General features: G+C 38.0%; 1 pseudogene across 1 annotated transcript; it reads right to left on the reverse strand.

The window, feature by feature from the left end:
- Positions 1-3,955: 3,955 nt before the first annotated feature.
- LOC107611307 (putative ABC transporter C family member 15) lies at positions 3,956-9,437 on the reverse strand (annotated as a pseudogene). The gene is made up of 10 exons (XR_015902700.1): positions 8,595-9,437; positions 7,073-8,505; positions 6,873-6,965; positions 6,190-6,783; positions 5,934-6,098; positions 5,552-5,847; positions 4,744-5,263; positions 4,602-4,666; positions 4,213-4,452; positions 3,956-4,110 (listed from the first exon to the last, which is right to left on the reverse strand). The product of XR_015902700.1 is annotated as a putative ABC transporter C family member 15 (transcript).
- Positions 9,438-9,750: the final 313 nt, after the last annotated feature.

Raw genomic sequence — 9,750 nt, forward strand, 5'->3', positions numbered from 1 at the left:
TCTGCATTCTTTGTTAAGGAGCTACTTCCTGACACAATGTTCAGCATATGCCTCTCCCTCTTCATAATTCTCAAGCACTCTCTTCTATTTGCTTACCCTGAATCAAACCCAAAAGCAAAATTTAACCGTGCTTATGCTAAGCTTAATTCAACATATTTGTCTTGTTTCTAAGAGGGATGTAGATCTAAACAACAAAAATAGCCATATATACACAGTGGCGGATCTAAAAATTTGATAAGAGAGGGACTAAATTAAATATAAAATAAATTAAAATATAATATAACAAAAAGTCAACAAAATATAATTTATAGTATATAGGTCAAAATTAATAATTATATTATATAAAAATCAACATTCAATTACATACTTTAAGTTTTAGTATTTTTAAATTTGTTCAGTGATATTTCATATAACTAAAATTATCAATTTATTATCTGGAATTTTTTTTTTTTTTTACATTAATCAACTCCGCCTATGTTACACTTGCGGTACATAGCCGGTCCCAAGCCCGGATAAAGGAGGAGGGTTGTTTTAGGTCTTCGGCAACCAACATAAAAATATAGTCGAACCCCATGACATGAATCAAAGATATTATTGCGCTAAAGCTAGGTCGTTGCCCGGAAGCAACGCGCCGTATGGCTCGAGTACGGTGTCAAAGCAAGAGCCGCTGCATCGGTGCCCGGATGTAGTGTTAAATGAGCAATGGTTCTCGCGTTTTCGTGAACGGACGAGGATAAATAAGCTAGTTCACAAAGTAAAAGGTAAAGGTCGAAGCGACAGAAGGTTGAGATTTGGGACATGGAACATAGGCACTCTAACAGGAAAGTCCATGGAGGTGGTGGACACCATGACAAGGAGGAAGATTAACATTATGTGCCTACAAGAAACGAAATGGGTTGGTGCAAAGGCTAGGGAGTTGGATACTTCTGGTTTCAAACTTTGGTATACAGGAAAGGTGAAAAATAGGAATGGGGTTGGAATAATTGTGGATAAGCAGTGGAAGAAGGATGTAGTGGATGTCAAGAGGGTGGGAGATCAGATCATCTCTATCAAACTTGTGGTGGAGGGAGGTGTTTTCCATGTGATTAGCGCCTATGCACCGCAAGTGGGTTCGGACGAACAACACAAGATAAGATTTTGGGAGGATCTAGAGAGTTTGGTTCAAGGCATACCTTTGGGAGATAAGATTTTCTTAGGAGGAGATTTAAATGGCCATGTTGGGAGAGAAGTGACTGGATATGGGAGTATTCACGGAGGCCATAGTTTCAGGGTGATCAATGTCGAGGGTAAAACTATTTTGGACTTTTCTTCAACCTTTGATCTTCTCATCGCAAATACATGTTTTAAAAGAGAGACGAACATCTTATAACCTATAAGAGTGGCATGACAAGCTCTCAAATTGACTTCTTCTTGTTGAGGAGAGTCGACCGGAAATTTTGCATTAATTGTAAAATTATCCCGGGAGAGAGTTTGACAACACAACATAGGGTGCTCGTCATGGATTTTCGCGTTGAGAGCAAAAGTTGAGGAAAAGACATCATACGAAGAACCCAAGGACGAGGTGGTGGCGGATGAAAGGTGAGGAACAAAGAAGTTTCCTAAGACGGGTAGGAGAAGAGGCAAAGTGGGATGGGAATAGAAGCGCGGAAGAGATGTGGAGGGAGATGGCAGAAGTTATTAGAAGAACAACAAAAGAAAGTTTTGGTGAATCTAAAGGAATAGGACCAAGAGATAAGGAGTCCTGGTGGTGGAATGCAAGTATACAAGAAAAGATAAAGATAAAAAGGGAATGCTTTAAAGAGTGGTCTTTATGCCGCAATGCAGATAATTGGGAAAAATATAAGGCGGCTAAAAAAGAAACAAAAGTGGCTATAAGTGAAGCAAGAACAAGAGCATATGAGGGTCTCTACCAGTCTTTGGGCACGAAAGAAGGAGAAAAAGGTATATATAGAATCGCAAAGAGCCGGGAAAGAAGAACGAGAGATTTGGATCAGGTTAAGTGCATAAAGGATAAGGATGGAGAGGTATTGGCTCAAGAGGAGAAGATTAATGAAAGGTGGAAGAGCTACTTCTACGAGTTATTTAATGAGGGACAGAAGACTCTTCCGAGCCTTGGTCGATTATGCACAAGGGAAGAAGATCAAAACTTTGACTACTATCGAAGGATTCGAGACTTCGAGGTAAAAGAGGCTCTAAAGCAGATGAAAAATGGCAGAGCAGTAGGACCTAATAATATCCCGATTGAAGTTTGGAAGGGTCTTGGAGAAAAAGGCATCAACTGGTTAACCATGCTTTTTAATGAGATTTTAAGGTCAAAGAAGATGCCTGATGAGTGGAGAAAGAGCACCTTGGTACCTATCTACAAGAATAAGGGGGTATACAAAGTTGCGGAAACTATAGAGGGATTAAGCTTATGAGTCATATTATGAAGTTATGGGAAAGGGTGATAGAACGGAGGTTGAGAAAAGAGACACAAGTAACAGAGAACCAATTTGGATTTATGCCAGGCAGATCTACCACTGAAGCGATATACCTATTAAGAAGGATGATGGAGAGGTATCGTAGTAATAAAAGGGATCTACATATGGTGTTTATTGATCTGGAAAAAGCATATGATAAGGTACCAAGGGAGGTCTTATGGAAGGTTTTAGAAAAGAGGAGAGTAAGGATCGCATATATTCGGGCAATTAAAGACATGTATGATGGGCCACAACTAGTGTGAAGACTCAAGGTGGTGTGACAGAGGAATTTTCTATTGGTATAGAATTACACCAGGGATCATCCTCAAGTCCATACCTTTTCACATTAGCCTTGGAAGTACTCACAGAACACATCCAAGAGCCTTTGCCATGGTGCATGCTTTTTGCCGATGATATCGTCCTTATGGGAGAGTCAAGGGAAGACCTAAATAAGAAGTTGGAGTTATGGAGAGAAGCTCTAGAAGTGTATGGTCTGCGCATAAGCCGTAACAAGACGGAATATATGGAATGTAAGTTCAGTTTGAGAAGGGAAAACTCCAATATAGAGGTGAAGATTGGAGAAAACATCCTACGAAAAGTTAAAAGTTTTAAGTATCTTGGGTGCATCATACAGGATGATGGAGAGATTGAACAGGATGTAAATCATAGGATCTAAGCAGGTTGGTCAAAATGGCGGAGTGCATCTGGTTTTATATGCGACAAAAAAGTGCCTTTAAAACTTAAAGGTAAATTCTATCGCACCGCTATAAGACCGGCTATGCTGTATGGTACGGAGTGTTGGGCGGCTAAAGGGGAGCACGAACATAAGTTGAGTGTGGCAGAGATGAAAATGTTGAGATGGATGAGTGGTCATACGCGATTGGATAAAATAAGGAATGAAGATATAAGGGAGAGAGTTGGAGTAGCACCCATTGTGGAAAAGATGGTTGAATCGCGTCTCAGGTGGTTTGGACATGTGAGAAGAAGACCGATAGAACATCCAATCAGGAGGGTGGATGAGATGGAAGATGGACAAAGGGCGAAAGGTAGAGGAAGACCTAAGAAGACCATCCATGAGGTGGTCAAACGAGATCTACATGTAAACGATCTCTCTGTAGACATGATACATGACAGAGCACAATGGCATCGTTTGATTCATGTAGCTGACCCCACTTAGTGGGACAAGGCTTTGTTGTTGTTTGTTGTTGTTGTTTTGATTTTTTATATTAATTCAAACCTCTATATTTCAATAACTTTTCAATTATTTATATATTCATAAGCTTTTATTATTTTTTATACTTTTTTTTATTTGCTACTAATATATTATAATATACATTATAATTTATACATATTAAGTTACTAACATGTAATTTTTTTTAGTGTGTAATATATTAAAATATACTTAATCTATAATATATATATATATATTATGTAATAATAATAATAAACTAATAATACTACTTTTTTAAAAAAAAATGGGGGTGACCATGGCCACTTTAGGCCCCCTTAGATCCGCCTCTGAGTGTCTGGTTTCTGTGTCCTTTTTTGGCAACTACTAATGATCTCCTCAAAAATTCTGAAACCAACTTTGAGAAAGATGAAGTATTGTTCTGCAGCAAATGATCTGGTTCATCATACTCTGCAATTGTCCCTGTAAACATCATCAATGTTATGAGATATATGCTTTCCTAGGTTTGATTATCATTGATATTATAATCTAATATATTGAGGTGCATAATGAATGTTCATGTACCTTCATCAAGGACCAAAACCAAGTCATTATCAAAAACTGTAGGGATTCTATGTGCTACAGTAATTGCTGTGCATTCACTAGTTTCTTCTCTAATAGTCTTTTGAATTAAATTGTCAGTTGCAGTGTCAATAGATGCTGTTGCCTCATCTAGAACCAAAATCCTTCTCTTCTTCAATAGCAGCCTAGCAAGACAAACGAGTTGCCTTTGTCCAACGCTCCAATTTTCTCCATTCTCAGCCACTAACATTGAACAAATTCAACCAATGTCAAATTGATAGAACTAAACATAATAAGCACAAAAATACTTTTAAGGCTTGTCACAGTTATACTCCTGAATGGTGTAATGTATTCTTTTTGTTTTCTTAAAAAAAAAAAAGAGTGTATTTTACCTGGTGCATCAAGAAGTCTTGGATCCTGCCTTACAATTTCAGCAAGATGGCACTTCTTGAGAACCCGAAGAGCAAAGTTTTCTTTATCAGTTCCATATAAATATCGAATATTTTCTAGCAAAAGAGTTCTATAATGCTAACCTCCCAGAGTTCTTTATCCGCATGTTGTTCTAGAGGATCCAAGTTAGTCCTAACAGTGCCTAGAAACAAGGTTGGGTCTTAAGGAATTATACCAAGCTTAGATCTTAAATCATGCAGACCAATCTTGGAAATATGTACTCCATCTATTAGTATCTTTCCTTCCAAAGGCTCCACCACTCGAAAAAGGGCTTGCACCAGAGTTGATTTTCCACTCCCTGTCCTCCCTACTACTCCGATCTTCTTTCGCCCCGGGAATGTGCAAGTGACACCTTTGAGAACCGTAGGACCAGCCGGATCATACTGAATATGAATATTCTGAAGCTCAACTTTCCCTTCCATAGGCCACTCTGGTTCAGGCCTACAATCTTGGATTATCAGTGGTGCTTCACTTGGTATGCTAGAGAATTGCAATATTCTCTCAACAGATATCATCTTGTTCTCAACATTGCAAAGGTTCCATATGACCCAAGCCTGAAGTACATTCAAGTTCAAACCATAAGTAGCTACCAGACCTGCCAAGCCTGCAAATCAGAGGAAGCAATCAATTGTTTAGGGCATAAATGCAATATTTTTAGTGAAAGCAACTTCATTGGTTGTTACTTGTTTTGTGATTTGTCAAGTATTGTATATCATCCAAAATATCAAATCTAGAAAGATCAAATACAGATTAGGGACTAATCTAGAAAATTAATTTTCTTTTCTTAAGTTAATTATGAACTAGTTACTCTCAAAGAAGACTGGTTCTCACATTCATGTATGATGTTTGTAATTGCTATCATTAAAGATTAAATGGGAAAGGAGGAACTTACCGGGATCAATGGCAGATCTTGGCAGAGTAACCAAGATGATGAGAACAAAGTAGAAGACTAGATTGAAGAGAAAATTGATCCGGACTGACAACCATTCCATGGTGGCATAATTATGAAAAGGCTACTCTAGAGTATTCATCAACAAGATCCTTGATTTTGGTCATGAATATTTGTTCTTGATTGAAACAACGAATCGTGGTGGCCCCAGCAATAGATTCTGAGAAATGATGCAAGATTGGGGCCTTTCTGATCCCTACCATCCTGGCTAATTCCCTGGCAGTAGTAATGTAATAAGCCTGCAAAGAACATTACTTGCTTTATTACTATTATTATTATTATTATTTACATATAAGATTGAGAATCCATTATGAAATGAACTTACCTGATACCATATGGAGATAGCAAACACCACAAGAAACACAAGGATGACTTGCCACGCGACCTACGACATTAGCATGATCGTACTCAACAACTGAATTAGTGCAAACACTAGCCCTGCTAATCTGTATGGTATGTTTGTGTCAATTGTACTTTGATCTGTTGATGACTGTAACATCAAAATTCAGAAGGAAAAATGGTTAAAACATGAATAGAAATTATAACAATAATTACATATAAAGAATAGTAGATGAACTGACCCTACTGAGGATTCTGCTTGATGGTGTGGTATCAAAAAATGAAACAGGTGCTCTGAAAACAGATGTAATCATTCCATGAAAAAGACGCTGAGATGTCTCAATAGCCACCACTGCCATCAAAACAGTCCTTCCAAGTATAAAGATAGAGCTTCCACCAGAAAGAAGAACAAATGTTCCCATAAGCATCCCTTTGGTTACCCTCCCAGTTTGTTCTGCAGCCCAAGAAATCCAATAATTGCTTCCCATTTGCATCACTTGAAACAGAATCTGGCAGAGAAGAATGACCGGAACAAGTGATCCTCTATATGCAGATGTGACAAAGGTTGAGTAAACACTCCATTTCACTCGACCGGTCTCTGCTTCTTCTTCTTTGTTTCTCTTCCAATTGCTTATGCTTTCTTGAAGATTCTCTTCAGCAACTTCAATTTGATTCTTTTGAAGGGGCCTGCAGCTAATAGAGTTCTCTTCATGCCATGGATTTATTTGGTTTATTGTTTCTTCATGAGCAGCCATTTGTCGAACAAATTCACAGTTGGGACATGCTATGAGTTCTTTATACCTTCCTGACTCCACTATTTTTCCATCTTTCATTACCTAAAGGAGTAATGGAATTAAATAATGGTGACAAGGCAAACACTTATTAGTAGTTTCACTACTGAAAGACAAGTTTTGTATAAGCTTACCAGAATTAAATCTGCAGCTTCCAAAAATTCTAGTTGATGAGTACTAGTAGCATAAACAACTGTCTTCTCAAACAAAAGTTGCATAAGGCATTTCTGTACAGCATGTCCTGTTCTTAGTGAAGTACTTTGAAAGAAATGAAGCTGAAATAACAGATAATTAAAAAAGAGAAACAACAAGCTCAATAATAATTAGTACTAACTTTAAATAAATGAGTTCCGGTATGAGCATCAACTGCACTGAAAGGATCATCAAGGAAGTAAATATCTGAATCATTGTAAACAGCTCTTGCGAGTTGAATCCGTTGTTTCTGGCCTCCACTTAAGTTTATGCCCCTCTCCTCCACAAGATTCAAATCTCCATCACCCCACATGTTGATATGGTGATGCAAAGCACAGCCAGCCAAAACATTTTCATAGAAGTCCTTGTTCATTTCCTTTCCAAACAGGATATTCTCTCTTATTGTTCCTGATTGAATCCAGGGACTCTGTGGCACATAACTTCTTGTTCCATAGACTTTGATCAATGTCTCGGAAACCAATGGAATCTCACCAAGCATACAACAAAGTAAGCTTGATTTTCCAGACCCCACTGAACCACAAACTGCTACCTTCTGACCTTTCTTTATCTTCAAGTTTTCTGTGATTTGAATTGTTGGTTTCTTGTTGGTTCCATCACTTGTTTCCCGTGCATATTCACTTGGCTTGATTTCAATAACAATTGATGAATCTTTTGAAGTGTGCTTGTTCATAAACTGGTTCTGATCCTCTTCATTGATCAACTCTTGGATTCGATCAAGAGAGACTTTCGTTTGAGCTATCATGGAAATCAGCTCAGGAAGATTGTAGATTGGTTCCTGCAGAATCCGAAAAGTTGCCAAGGCTGAGAGGACAGTAGCCGCAGTCAGTTCTGTGTTCACCAGTATGCAGATGCCGAAAGTAACAACAGAAACCAAAGTTGGAGCAGTCCAGAAAAGAGTGGCTACTGCTGAGCGAGTGTAGAGGTACTTCTGCAGCCAACTCTTCTCAGTGTCTCTCAATTGGAGGAGTTTCTGTAAGAATGTAGATCCCCATGAACGCAATTTCAGTATCCTTATGTTCTTCATTATCTCTGAAGTCATCTTGATTCTTGTATCCTCCTCTATAAGCTTGATCTTGGAGTGTAATTTTTCTTGCATATTGGCCAAAGGTGTGTTACACACTATAACCAAAATGATGACAGCAAGTGCAGAAATTGAAGGCAAGAATCCCAAGTTTATGTACAATATCACTAAGCCCAAAATAATCTGAACTGGAAGCAACCAAACTCCATGAATGTTCAAGCAGAAATCCCCAATTCTTTCAACATCCACATTCACCAAGTTTATGATTTTTCCATGGGTTGGCCCTGCACACTTGATCATTAAGGACTTGCTGTAAATTAGAGTCATAAGAGCCGTGCGCACTCGAATTCCAATTCTCTGAGCACCAAAGTACCATTGTCTTTGGCTCAGTGACTCCAATGTCTTTGAGAGGAAGAATATGAATGCAAGAATGAGGCTGCATTGGATGCTTGAATTGGAATTATCATCCACCAAGAAATTCACAAAGTATGTAAACAACAATGGACCTATATAGGATGCAATTGTATTAACCACTTCAAATATAAAACAAAAACAAATCAGTAATCACCATAAACAATAAATGTAAAAAAGTACATAGCATCCAAAGAGTAATAAAATATACCGGCAAAAACTGCATTTAAAGCCAAGGACTTCCACACAGAACTGGTTATAGCTTTAGTAAGGAAGCCCCTTCAAGTTTCTGTTTGCCAAGCAATTCTTCCAATAAGGAAGAAGCATTTTCTGCAGTTTCAGAATGAGGAACATCAGGAATGTGAGCAAGCTCAAGCTTCTGAACTCGACCCTTTCTAAAAATGGGATTCAGCCATCGAAATGTGAGTTGCTCCAAATGCCTGCAGTTGTGAAGTTCTCTCCATCTTCATCATCATCATCATCATCTTCTTCTTCTCCAGGGTGAACCAAGAGCTGTTCCATGTCAGTGTTGTGTTGTTCTTCTCTTGCACATAAATTCAAACACAAAAGCAACAACAACATAGGCAAGGAAACCACACCAACTATGTTATCATCCTCTGACAAGAAATTCCAGTAAGTCCAAGTATTCAAAGTTGTTCTTCATTAGTCCAATAGAAACTGAGATTGTCTCTATGATACTGGCCCAGACCCACCAGAGAACTAGAACAGAAGGGAATCTTTTGTTGTCTCTTGTTGTCTTTTTCATTGAATAGAATGAAATCAAGCTTGCCATAACCCATGTTAGAGCAAATGTAACAGAACTATATCTCACTATTTTATTAGTCCTATATTCATGAACTGCAAAAGGTATAGTTAAAAGGGTAAGAATGAAATTGAATAGGAGGGTGATAATGGAGAAGAATTTTGGTCCTTGTTGGAGAAACACAGCACGTTGAAGCTTGCTTTGTCTCAAAGTGTGAAGAAGCAGCCATATCAGAATTGCATAGAAGAATGCCACATTGGCTGTTACAAGCAGAGTATCCACAATGGCCATGGTTGAAGTTGAAGGAAACACTGGAAAGTTCAGAGACAGCAGAAGAGTAAACATCAAAGAAAAGTTTCATCAATCAATCAATTCCACTTGGAAATGGCATTATTTTTTGTTTGAAAAAGATAAATAAGAATAAAGTTGAGGACTATATATAGATATTGCATTCAAACCTGAAATTAAGTTGAAGTGTTGACAAACTTTGGAAATATGAAGAATTTACAAGTGGGTGCTAAAGAGCGGCGAATGCTTTTGAATGGAGCATAGAACATAGGCATTGGAACTAGAGAATGAACATATAAATGAGAAATTACTTGCT

Source organism: Arachis ipaensis, chromosome B1 (assembly GCF_059453495.1).
Source record: "Arachis ipaensis isolate K30076 ecotype BB chromosome B1, ASM5945349v1, whole genome shotgun sequence".
Lineage (NCBI taxonomy): Eukaryota > Viridiplantae > Streptophyta > Magnoliopsida > Fabales > Fabaceae > Arachis > Arachis ipaensis.